The 13,021-nt window shown below is 33.4% G+C and overlaps 1 pseudogene; it reads left to right on the plus strand.

Moving 5' to 3' along the window:
• Nucleotides 1-11,744: 11,744 nt before the first annotated feature.
• Nucleotides 11,745-12,624, plus strand: LOC137223620 (ras-related C3 botulinum toxin substrate 1 pseudogene; annotated as a pseudogene).
• The last annotated feature ends 397 nt before the right edge of the window (nt 12,625-13,021 follow it).

Consider the following 13,021-nt stretch of genomic DNA (forward strand, 5'->3'; position numbering starts at 1 on the left):
ACACTGGGCCCACTTACATAATCCAAAATAATCTCCTTATTTTAAGATCAGCTAATTAACAAAGTTAATTCCATCTGTAATTCCCCTTTGCCATGTTAGGTAACTTATTCATAAATTCTAAGGATTCGGATATGGACATCTTTAAGAGGCCATTATTTTGTCTACCACAGTTCTTTTATATATAATTAATAGTTTATTATATTTAATGAAATTCATAAAATGTCATAATCAAGAATTTTCATAGGAAGCCACAGATTTCTATAGAACACATCAAACTAATTTTATTGATTTCCATTCTTGCATAGACTGAAAAAGTTAAGGAGATAAAACATGGAAGTTCTGCTTCAAATTCATATTAACATATTTGGAGTCACCCTGTATTATGCAGGATCAGTGTAGTTAAAGAATTTTCCATCTGTTATTATTTGTTATTTTACCAATCTACTACATATGTAGGCCCTTAAAACAGCTGAAATAATCTCTTTCTGGAGGCTGCAATGTGCCTTTGTAATGGAGGGGATGATTTTGAGATATTTTCAGTTTCTACTGTGACCGTCTAGAAGTGTCTAGAGTGACATCAAATTTCACATTCATCCTTGTTCACTCAGAAATCCATTTAGCTTGGGGCAAATGGGATATATTCTTTCACATTGCTGACACTACTGAAGAGCCAAATAATGAAGGATCCTGCAGCTTTTGTTCTTCAATTCCCCAAATCCCATGTTTATACCATGGCTTTTTTTCATTGGAGAAAGGTTGGTCTCATAAAACAAAACTGCCTCAGATTTCATATCACTAGCACTTCCTGATACAAGGCACTTGAGTTCACAAGCTGAAATCTGTCATGTTCTCTGTTTATTATTTTCAGCATCTTTTTTCAGTTCCTCATCTAAATAAACCAAAACAAAAAGTAACTAACATTTGGTTATCTACCTATTGGTAAATTAAAGCTTTCACTGACAGAAAAGAATGTTTGAGAACCTCAGAAATCTTGTTTCCTCTACTTTAAATACTACTAATTTGTTTAAGTTCTAACTACCCAATGTTTGTAATATTTGGCATCATATTCTTTTTGATAATGACCATGGTCATCTGACCATCTCTTTGACTGCTATTATTAAGACTACTGAATTTAAGGCTATATCAGTAATTTCAGCTGAAGAGTGAGTTTTTATCTTATCCTCTTAAGGCATTCAATGTTATCCTGATTGACACTCAAGGTCTAAAGAAATAACAGAGGAGTAAACCAATTGGTAGTGAAATAAGAGTTGAATATTAACTAAGCACAGCTTCTAGAGAGCTTTCAGACAGGAGTTCTGCAAGGGACAAATAACCTCCACGTGAGTGAGCACCAAAATAATAAGAATGGGAAAATCCCATCTGACTTCTAGTTGAAGTCTCCTACTTCAAGTAAAGCAGATTTCCAAGGTCAGGTCTAGAGAATAAAAACATTTGAGCTCACTGGCCAGATGCTCCATTGGAAAGCAAAAGTTCAAGCCTATTGCTGGCAGAAAAGTGGGGAGAATGTAAAATAATTTGTGCTAAGGGCCAAGAATAAGTGATGAGCTAGAAAATGATTATCTTACCCATAATGGTGGAATAGGGGCTGTACAAAGCCAATTTAGAATTCAGGTGAGAGAGTTAGTTCTGCTGACAAAATTTTGAGCTCCACCATGCTTTGCAACACTAAGTTGGACCTTCTGTGTTTCCTTAAGTTGACAGTCTCAGGCCATTTTTGTATCCATTTGGTTTCTTCATGTTATTGTCCACAGAAAAGTGAACTAGGTTTTAATCCCATGATTTAGAATGCAAATTTATCTCAGAATATAGAAGTTAGACTCACAAAGACTAATTTGGTTAGTCATCTGGGAGCTATTTGCATTACTTTGGACATCTGACACTGTCAAATTTAGACTGCTTTAGTTTATTTTTAGAAATATACTTATTAGAAGGGTTACTCTGGGAGATGATGTCAGAAGAGAAAAATATTATTTTTTTCTTTCAAAATATTTTCTTGCATTATTATGAAGAGGAATGCTGAGTGTGGCTATCTACTCACATAAAATTGAACTGGAAGTGTTCACTAAAGACCTCAATATTAGAAGGGAAATGATATAAATAGAAATTTTGTTTTTAAATCTCTAAAAAATAAATAGTCTTTGCTATCTTTTCTGTGATCACTGGTCTCGGGAACATCTTATTTAAAAGCTTCTATGGTAAGTTCCTTGAGTCGATTCTTATGGAATATACCTCCAAACTGAAGTCAAAATATAACTCTTTACTTCTGTTTTTACTGTTGTTTTCACACATTTATGAAGAAGGTAGATGGCAATAACATTCTTTGAGACTCCACCATGTAAGAAGCATACTGGTAGTTATTATAATTAATCCTCACAATAACTCTGTGATACTGTGTATTGTTATAACTATTTTAAAAATGAAGAAACATATGGAGAAAGTAAATGATGTGTTCAAGAGTGTGAGTGAGGATGGAAATCCAGGTCAGCTTGATTTTAAATTCATGTTCTCTCTAATACACTGCACTGTCTCTGCGTGAAAAACAAGGTTTCCATTTCCCACACTTTACCTGTCTATCATTCTGCCGTGCATATCCTCTCTCAGAAATGGAAAGAGTATACAAGTAAGACAGAATTTTGGTCACCCCACTGACTTCAAAAGATAAATAATTTTTATCTCTATTTACCAGAATCCCTATGAGATTAACATTAGTCATTAGTCAATCCCAAATTAAGTGGAGATATACATTTCTTTTGTTATTCTTGGCTTAATATTTTAAAATATAATATACATTATTATATTTAAAAAATTTAAATATACATCATACCCATTATGTATGTATATGCATTTGTATATGTATATATGAATATATACATACCTGTATGTATATACATACATATATACACATACATATACATACACATACACACATATGTATATACATTCTTTACATGTTCTATAAATACATAAAGATATATATAATAGATTTATATATATATGTCATATGTGATATGATATATACCATTCAGAATAACAATAAAAGTAGGATCTATGCACTAAGCTCTACAATTAAGAAATAGAATATTACTAGTGTCTTTGAGGAACACTTTGAACACATCCTCAATGCATAACTCTCCCTACAGGTAGTCATCATTGTTTTTTTTTTTCTTTACAGTTTTATCATGAATGTAAATATACCACAAAAGATATAGGGCTTAATGGCAAAAAAAATAATTTTATATAAATTGAGTTGTATTATATGTATTTCTCTGAAACTTTCTTTTTTTCAAAGTTTCATTGGTGAAATTCATTATGTTTATGGGTATGTATGATATTGTGGTTTATAATGAGAAATATAGATTTTGTCTTCTACCTGGTTCCTGGCGTAGAGATCCAAAAACACTTAGAACTTCCTAAGTGATGAGAGCATAATAAAAGTTCCTTTGTTATATTAATGAGGTGACTTTTGGAAATCCCCTGAAGATGGGAGGCTATTTTCCAGGGGAACCAACTATGATTAAAGGATTGGAACTTTTAGTTCATACCTCCCAACCTCTGGGAAGGACAGAGGCTGGAGGTTGAATGAGTCACCAATGACCAATGATGTAATTTATCATGTCTCTGTAATGGAATCTCCATTAAAAAAAACAAAAGGAGGGGGTTGGGAGAGCTTCCAATTTGGTGGGCCAACAAGAATATATCCACATGCTGATGCCAAACTCCTCAGGGACAGAAGATCCTGTGGTCAGGACCTCTCACTATGTATTTCTTCATCTGGCTGTTTATTCTTATCCTTTAATATCCTTTGTAATAAACTGTAATTTAGTAAGTAAACTAGCTCCTCAAGTTCTGTGAGCAGCTCTAGCAAATTGAGCCCTTGAAAGGGTTGTGAGAACCTTCAATTTATAGCCAGTTGGTCAGAAGCACAGGTAACAACCTGGACATGGTGTCTGAAGTGCGGACAGTATTGTGGGGCTAAGACCTTCACTTGCGGGATCTGATGCTATCTCCAGGTAAACAGTGTTAGAAGTGAATGGAACTGTAAGACACACAGCTGGTGTCCAAGAATTGCTTGGTAGTTTGAAAAAAGACACCCATCTTACTTTCTACTTGTTCATTTTTACTGCTTTATAACAATCCAATGTTCCAATATAGAATAATTGATTTATCTAGTCTCCCATCTGTGGTTTATTATGGAACTTATTATTCAAACTTATACAACACTGCTTTTGTTCTTACTCATTCCCCTGGAGCATATATGCAAGGGTTTCCCTAGGGTATATATTCAAAAGTGAAATCACTGACCACTAGATGATACACATATTCAGATTCATTAGGTAATACTGAGTTTATTTTCCAAAATGGATATACCAATTTATCTTGTATCCAGCAGTGTGTAGGAATTTCCACTGTTTTATTTACCTGTCAAAATTTGACAGTCATTTTTTCTTATCTGGACATTTTTAAAATGTCATTTCATTATATTTTTAATTTGCATTTCCATAATGACTAATGAGTGGATCATACTTAAATCTGCTTGCTGACCAGCTTGCTTCTATGAATTTCCTGCTTCTGCCTTTGTCACATTTTTCTATTGAGATATCTATTTTTCTTCATGATTTATAGTGATTCTTTTTCCACTATGAGCATCAGGATTCTTTTTATGATGTATTTTGAAAATATTTTCTTTTAGTTTCTTTTCATAAATAAAAGTGTTTAATTTTAATGAAATTGATTCTAATATTTCCCTTAGGTTTTTTAATTTTTTTAGATTCTTTAAGAATTTCTTATCTGCCCAAAGGTGGAAAAAAATATATTAACTTATAGTTTCTTAGATCATCTAATGATTTACTATCACATTTAATTTTGTTATCCATCTGAAATTGACTTTTTTGTTTATTTTGTGAATTAGGGATTTAATTTTATTTTTGTTTGCATATAGATAATTAATTATCAGCACTTATCTACACTATCCCACTCATACACAGATTATCATAAATGCTTTGTCTGTGGTGTAATATCAGTTTCCATAAATGAAATACTATTTCCAAGTTCTCTCTTCTGAATAATTCTGAACAATTTCTGGAATATTGACCTACGCTTGTCAGTGACGTTTGTTTAAAACTTTTTGATAAATTTGTTTTTTTGTATTAATGGAAAGACTCTTATTTTTCTCTCTCAATTGTGCCTTGGCTAATTTTGAGTTCTCACTTTTTAAAGTACATTTTACCACCAACTTGTAATTTCCATTATGAAAAATGTTAGATTTTTTTCATTGAAATTTTACTCAATAGTTAAATTGGGGGCAAATGAATCTCTTTTTATATTAAATATTTCTAACTTTGAATATTATATATCTCTACCTTTACAAAAGACTTTGTTAAAGTTTCAAAATTTATAATTTTCTCACAATTATCTTGCAACTGTAATTGGATCTTGGTTTAAATACTGCCATTTAACTTTGTTGTTGGTATTTTCTAAATAGCAATCATACCATGAACAAGTAATAAGAGTTGTATTTCTTCTTTTTAATCTATATATTTGCTACTTATTTCTTGCCCTACTATGCTGATTAGGTCATCCAGGATGACATTGAAAAAGTAGGAAGTTTGGGGCTAAAGAAAACAAATAGCTAGAAAAAAAAGCCAGAAAAATGTATAGACAAATAATTAATTTCAATACAATTTTGAATCTTGAAATTAAAATTTAAGTGTTATAAAATTTAGACATTATTTTAAAAAATGTTGAGTGGAGAAATAAACTTCTAGATCACTTCAAGAAACATAAAGAAGATCGAGAGAAAGAGATTCAGTTGAATCACAATAAATTTTTTTCTAGTTTTCAAAAGGAAATTAATAATGTATATCAATTTTCAAGATTAATATAATAATGTAAGTGCCAACATCCAATTAAATATTGTAAAGATAGCTAGCAGATATTTAAAATGTCATGGATGTTACTCCTTTGTCTCTACTTATCACAGATAGTTATAATTATTGGGACAACACTGGTGTAGGGGAAAGGTTTGATAAAGGAAATATATTTTTAAATTATATACTTTTCTATTATTTCAAACTTTTAAAAATAGAATATTTTATGTGTGGTAGAAGAAAATAAATTTGATAAAAGTAATGGGCTTTTTTCATGCTAAGTATAGTTCATATACTTACAAATTTGAAGAAATAAATATTATTTATGATACCTGAATTGACTGACACTTTTTCCATGCTTCCATTAAATTGTCCAAATATTTTTTTTTCCTGAAATTATACATTAATCCCATTCTTTATCACTTTTCAATTGAACTTTATATTTGTGCTCAACAGAATATCACAAGCACAGTTTGGTCTAGATCTATCAAAATACTTCTTCTGAGTCCATTTAAAAAATGAAAATTATTGAAACCAACCTCATACCTACTGAATCAACATCACTGGGAATAGCATCCAGAAATATTAACTTTAACAGTGTCCTAGGTGTTCTTGATATGTATTATATTTTGAGAACCATTGCTCTTACCCTAGAGTGCACATTGGATTTTTCTCCCTACTTTCACTAAATACTACTAAGACATAGCTTCTGAGATTTTAATGTAGTAGCCCTGTGATGATAACTGAACATAGATATAGATAGGTAGATAGATAGATAGATAGATAGATAGATAGGTGGATATATAGATATCTTTGAAGAGTTATCCAAGTAGTTTTGTTGCTTATCCTTTACTGTATAGAACATGTAGTGGACATGAATTTGACTAACATCCCAACATATCTTTTAACAATCTGGTTACATTTTGTTAGTTTCCTATATAATGAGTCCTACCTTTACAAACTAGGACTTAAAATAACAATACAGCAACAAACAGACATATATTTCCCAGGTGCTTTTGCAAACACATAGACTAAGTCTCACTAATTAGACTCACCCAGCTAAGATTAATGAGGAAATAAACAGCATGTGGAGATATCACAGTTTGGTGGGGGGAGGTAAGAGCAATTTGGATAAGTTCTTTAAAAATTAGAGACCAAATATTTGGCTGAGAAGTATAATATCTAGAAAAATTAAGATTATCCAACGACCACTTTTATGAAGTATCATTGTTGTCAATTATCATTGTCAAATATATTCAATTAGTGATGAAGGATTGAATTGTTAAAAATGTAGGAATTTAAAATGTAGGTATTCCCCTACATTTGTTATTCACTCACATTAGAAGCTAATAACCTTAGAGATCTAGTATCAGTTTACTTGTGAGAAATATAAAATCTCTTGATATCAAGATTTAACAGGAATGTACCTCAGACGCTCCATAAACCTCAATACTGTTTTTATTTGTTCTCTTCCTTTTTTCTTTTTGAACTGCAAAATATTCCACATAATTGATGTACACAGCTTGATGAGTTTGGAAAGAAGTATACACTTGTGAAACTATCACCACAATATCTGCCATGAACCTACCCATCCCCTCCAAAAGATTTCTCTCACCCTCTTATTTATTTATACAAAAATTTTAGTTTTTATTTTTAACTTAAAAACACGTAATATAAAATCTACCTTCTTAGCAAATTTTTAAGTAAACAATAGAGTGTTGTTAATTGTAGACACTATGTTATACAGTAGATCTCTAAGACTTATTCATTCTGGATAATCAAAACTTTGTACCCTTTGACATATACCCCCCTATTTTCCCCTCCTTTCTAGCCTCTCGCAACCACCATTCTACTCTTTACTTTTATAAGTTTGACTACTTTAGATTTGTAATATAAGTGGTATCAAGTAGTTTTTGTCCTTCTCTTTCTTTCTCATTTTACTTAGCATAATGTCCTCCAGTTTCATCCATGTTGTCACATATAACAGTGTTTCCTTCTCTTTTAACACTGAATAATATACTGTTGTGTACATATACCACATTTTCTTTATCCACTCATCTGTTGATGAACATTTAGGTTGCTTCCATATTTTAGCTATTGTAAATAATGCTGCGATGAGCATGAAAGTGCAGTGATCTCTTCGAAATTTTGATTTCATTTCCTCTGGATATATAGCAAGATGTGTGATTGTTGGATTATATGGTAGTTCTATTTTTAATTTTTGAGGAATCTCCATATTGTTTTCCATAGTGGCTGTACCAATCTATATTTCCACCAAATGTGCACAAGGATTCTCATCTCCACACCTTTGCCAACATTTATCTTTTTTTTTAATAAAAGCCATCCTAATGGATATGAGGTGCTATCTCTTTGTGGTTTTGATATGCATTTCCCTAGTTATTAGTGATGTTTATTACCTTGTTTTATATCTGATGGCATTTTACAAGTCTTCTTTGGAATAATGGCTACTCAATTTCTTTGTCCATTTTTTTTTATTTGGGTAATTTCTTTTTCTGTTGAATTGCTCTTGACCTTTGTGACATAATAGGAGTGTATATCAAATACTCCATGAATCTCACTACTGATGTCTATTTCTTATAGCAAAGACAATATGCAATTTCCTTCTCTAAAAAGGAATAAATCAGAATTTCTTCCAGGTTGCTTGTGAGACTACTGAATACGTTTTTTTGAAAAAATCCTCTTATTTAAACTAATTTATATCAAATTTAGTATATGCATGTACAATTTTTGAGGTCAAAAGAAACATTAAAATGTATTCTTTTTAACCAAAGTACAAAATAAAATTGGTAGATGTTGTTCTTTCCAATCATTTGAGACAGAGACTGTAGATTATAAATATTTTAAACTATTATAAAGAAAACAGAGAAATACTCAGAATAATTTTTACTCAAAATCACAAAGCTATCTTCTTTTAAAATTACTTTAGAAGAAACTGTTGAAGGGAATGGAGAGCATCAAAACAAAGTGAATACATAAAGCCAGGACCATTCTTTTCATAAGGATTTAAAAGTTAAAATATTTTGATTCATAAAAAAGAAATTATTTATTACATAAATAGGTTAAAATAGTGATGATTGTGCAGGTACAATATATTATGGATCAAGATTATATACATCTAGATACTGAAAAATATGCCTTATGTTACAGGTCTGCGTTGGCTTAACTAAGACCTAGAAATCATCTCACCTGACTGAAAAACAGATTTTGAAAACATGTAGAGAGGACAGATTCACTGACCTGTATAATCTCCATAATTTCCCAGGTCATATCTGTCTTGACTCTCAGACTCCTCTAAGTAAGAACTAGAAATCAAAAAATTTTTAATTCGCTTAAATTATCCCTTATTTCATACATTCTATTTTCTTTCCATTTTTTCAGCTCTTGGCAAGATGGAAACTGTCTTAACCTGCTAGACTTTTGGCCTAAAATAGATTAGGGCATTTACCTTTTGTCTATACAAACCTGGCTAATCTAGCCACTACCCAAGCTTCAAGGAATTACAGAGCCCTCGCTTATGAAAAATATGTGATAATGTTTTGGAAAATAATACAGAGCTTGTAAAAATGATGGTTGCCACTCTTTTTTCCCAAGTCTTTTCAAATATTGTTAACATAAATGCACCCCACTCCTTCCAGATGAATTTGGACTCAGCCACAGTTCATACAATACCACATCTTGCACATTGGTACTGGGCTTGAAATCTTTGGCTTGAATCTGTTACAAACATGACTGTATCACCTTAGGTATTGGCATACTATTCTCCCTATCTTCTGGAGAGATTGAAATGTGTAACAAAAGACTTAAGTGGTAATAATAAATTTTTGAAGACAGAGTCAGAGGAAGAGTTAAATTGAATCTTTTGTGAAGATTGATGAATGAAAAATCATAATGATTTATTGCAAGGTAGGAAGAACTTGTCCAGCTGAGGACCAATTGAGTGAATGCCTAAGGAGATGTGTAACGAATTCTTCTATAGTATATTGAACACAGGAAAAGGAAAAACAAAATTTACAAATATTTTTTGATAACTATGAGATATGATCTATGTGAGGAATTTATTTTATATATATACACATAGGTTTATCTCATGTAATACTCTGAACAACCTGTGTATTATTTGGCAGACATCCTTTGAGGTCTTGAATGTCTGATAAAAACCAAACAGATAAAAATTCTAAGGGCGAAAATCGGTAAACAAGCAAAATCAATTAATATAATATACAATACATGAGAGTTTAATAAGTACTTTGGAGAAATAATAGAGAAAAAAGATAATTGATGCTTGTGTTAGTGGAACATGAAAATTTTTAAAGTGTGCTGTACTGCATACATCTATTAGCATGGATGATTAATTTTCTTCTCCTATTGTGCATCTCTGTACAATAGCATCTAGAAAGCTAAAAATTACATTTCCCAAACATCCTTCAAACTAAAATTCTGGGTACAAAAAATGGACCAATTTGGTGCATTTGGGTGAGCTTCGTAAGGGAGAAATGAGGTGAAGACCATTTCTCTGCAGAGTCTTTGCTCTTTTCTAAGGAAAAATTATGGTTACAAAGTTCTAGATTTAGTCATCAATTTCATTCCTGTGTATCAAGAGTTGTAGTGGAAGCTGAATTCTAGGAGGCATTTCTAAAATCATAGACTACAGCCTACTTCCTCAGTCTCTCAAATTGTTTTTTCTAAACTTATTTCCATGTATTAAATCCTTTTCTGAGTGTGTGTGTGGGAGGGATAAATTGGGAGATTGGGATTGACATATATGCACTACTATATATAAAATAGATAACTAATAAGAACTTGCTGTATAGCACAGGGAACTCTGCTCAACACTCTGTAATGGCCTATGTGGGAAAAGAATCTAAAAAAAAAAGAAAAAAAGAATGGATATGTTTATATGTATAACTGATTCACTAGGTTGTACAGCAGAAACTAACACAACATTGTAAATCAAATCTACTCCAGTAAAAATTTTTTTTAAATCCCTTTCTGTTTAAATATTTAAATTGGTTGTCTTGAGTACTACAGGACATTAACAAAGGCCCCACTGAGAAGATGACTTGTGATCAAAGACTATGTGGATATGTGAGAAAGAGCTCTCCAAGAAGATGGAACAACAAGGACCAAGATCCTGAAGTAAGAGAACACCTGACATATTCAACAACCAAGAGAGTCTGAGGGACCAGCAAAAAATGAGCTATATATATATATATATATATATATATATATATATATATATATAGGAGATGAATGTAATTTTTCATGAAGAAGGCTAAATATTGACAAGATGTAAGTTCTTCCCAACATGACCTATAGATTCAATACAATCCCAATCAAAATCCTAGCAAATTATTTTATGAATATTAACAAATCAGTTCTAAAGCTTATATAAAGAAGCAAAAGATCCAGTATTGGAGGAGTAGAATAAAGTTAGAGAACTGACACTACCCAACTTCAAGACTTACTATAAAGTTACAGTAATCAAGACAGTATAGTATTGGTGAAAGAGTAGAAAAATAGATCAGTGGAACAGAACAGAGAGCACAGAAATAGACCCACATAAATTTATTCCACTGATCTTTGACAAAGAACCAAAAGTGATACAATGGAGCAAAGATAGTCTTTTCTATAAATGTAACAATTGGACATGCACATATGAAAAAAAGAACAAAAACAGAATCTAGACACAGACTTTATACTCTTTACAAAAATTAACTCTGGAGTTTTCCCCAGCTTTGGGTGGTGGCTGCTGCTGGGCTCCGGCTTCACAACGGCGGAGGGCAAGGCGGCGTGGACAGTGGCCCCGGCACCCCTCGCCCCGCCACCCGCAGCCGCGCGCCCGCCCGCCCGCCACGCCCCGAGCTCTCCGCTCTTCGCCTCAGTGCCCGGCCACCGCCGCTGCGGCCCAGAGAGCAGCCCAGATGCAGGCCATCAAGTGTGTGGTGGTGGGAGACGGAGCTGTAGGTAAAACTTGCCTCCTGATCAGTTATACGACCAATGCCTTTCCTGGAGAGTATATCCCCACTGTCTTTGACAACTATTCCGCCAATGTTATGGTGGATGGAAAACCGGTGAATCTGGGCTTGTGGGATACAGCTGGACAAGAAGATTATGACCGATTACGTCCCCTATCCTATCCGCAAACGGATGTATTCTTGATTTGCTTTTCTCTTGTGAGTCCTGCATCATTTGAAAATGTTCATGCAAAGTGGTACCCTGAAATGCGACACCACTGTCCCAACACTCCTATCATTCTGGTGGGGACGAAACTTGATCTGAGGGATGATAAAGACACGATTGAGAAACTGAAGGAGAAGAAGCTGACACCCATCACCTACCCGCAGGGCTTGGCCATGGCCAAGGAGATCGGTGCCGTCAAATACCTGGAGTGCTCGGCACTCACGCAGCAGCGAGGTCTTAAGATGGTGTTTGATGAAGCTATCCGGGCGGTTCTCTGCCCGCCCCCCGTCAAGAAGAGGAAGAGAAAATGCCTGCTGTTGTGAATGTCCGGGCCCCTCCCGCCTGTCCCTGTCCCCCAGGACCCTTTGTACGTTTTGCTCAAACGGTGGAGCCTTCGCACTCAATGCCAAGTTTTTGTTACAGATTAGTTTTTCCATAAAACCGTTTTGAACCAATCAGTAATTTCTAGGTTTTGTTTGTTTAAAGTGTAAGAGTTCAAACTTTCACATCCTATTAAAGTTTAGCCCTAAGATGACGAGCTTCCTTAAAGCCTTATTTCTCAAAGCCCCTATTCTTGCTCAGATTAAGAGTTGCCAAAATACCTTGTGAACTAAGTTGCATTGTTGGGCTAAGAACTCTAAGCACTAAACTGTTCAAAGACATTTGTTTGGAAGAGACTAGCTTCTGAGGCAGGAGATGCAGACGCTCGCTAATGAGTTTCAGACGCGAAGAGCAGTACAGCCTCCTTCCTGAAACGTTGCCATTTAATGCATCCTGTTTTACCAGCCCACGTTCACTACCTAACACTGTACTGTACATCATAATGAACGAGTGTAACAGCTCAGCTCTTTGGATCAATCTTTTTGATTTCGTAGTGAGATTTTTAAAACAAATTAGTGTATTAGCTTTTGTGAGATTTTGAACAGAGCTTT

The sequence above is a fragment of the Pseudorca crassidens genome, chromosome 4, assembly GCF_039906515.1.
Source record: "Pseudorca crassidens isolate mPseCra1 chromosome 4, mPseCra1.hap1, whole genome shotgun sequence".
Taxonomy (NCBI): domain Eukaryota; kingdom Metazoa; phylum Chordata; class Mammalia; order Artiodactyla; family Delphinidae; genus Pseudorca; species Pseudorca crassidens.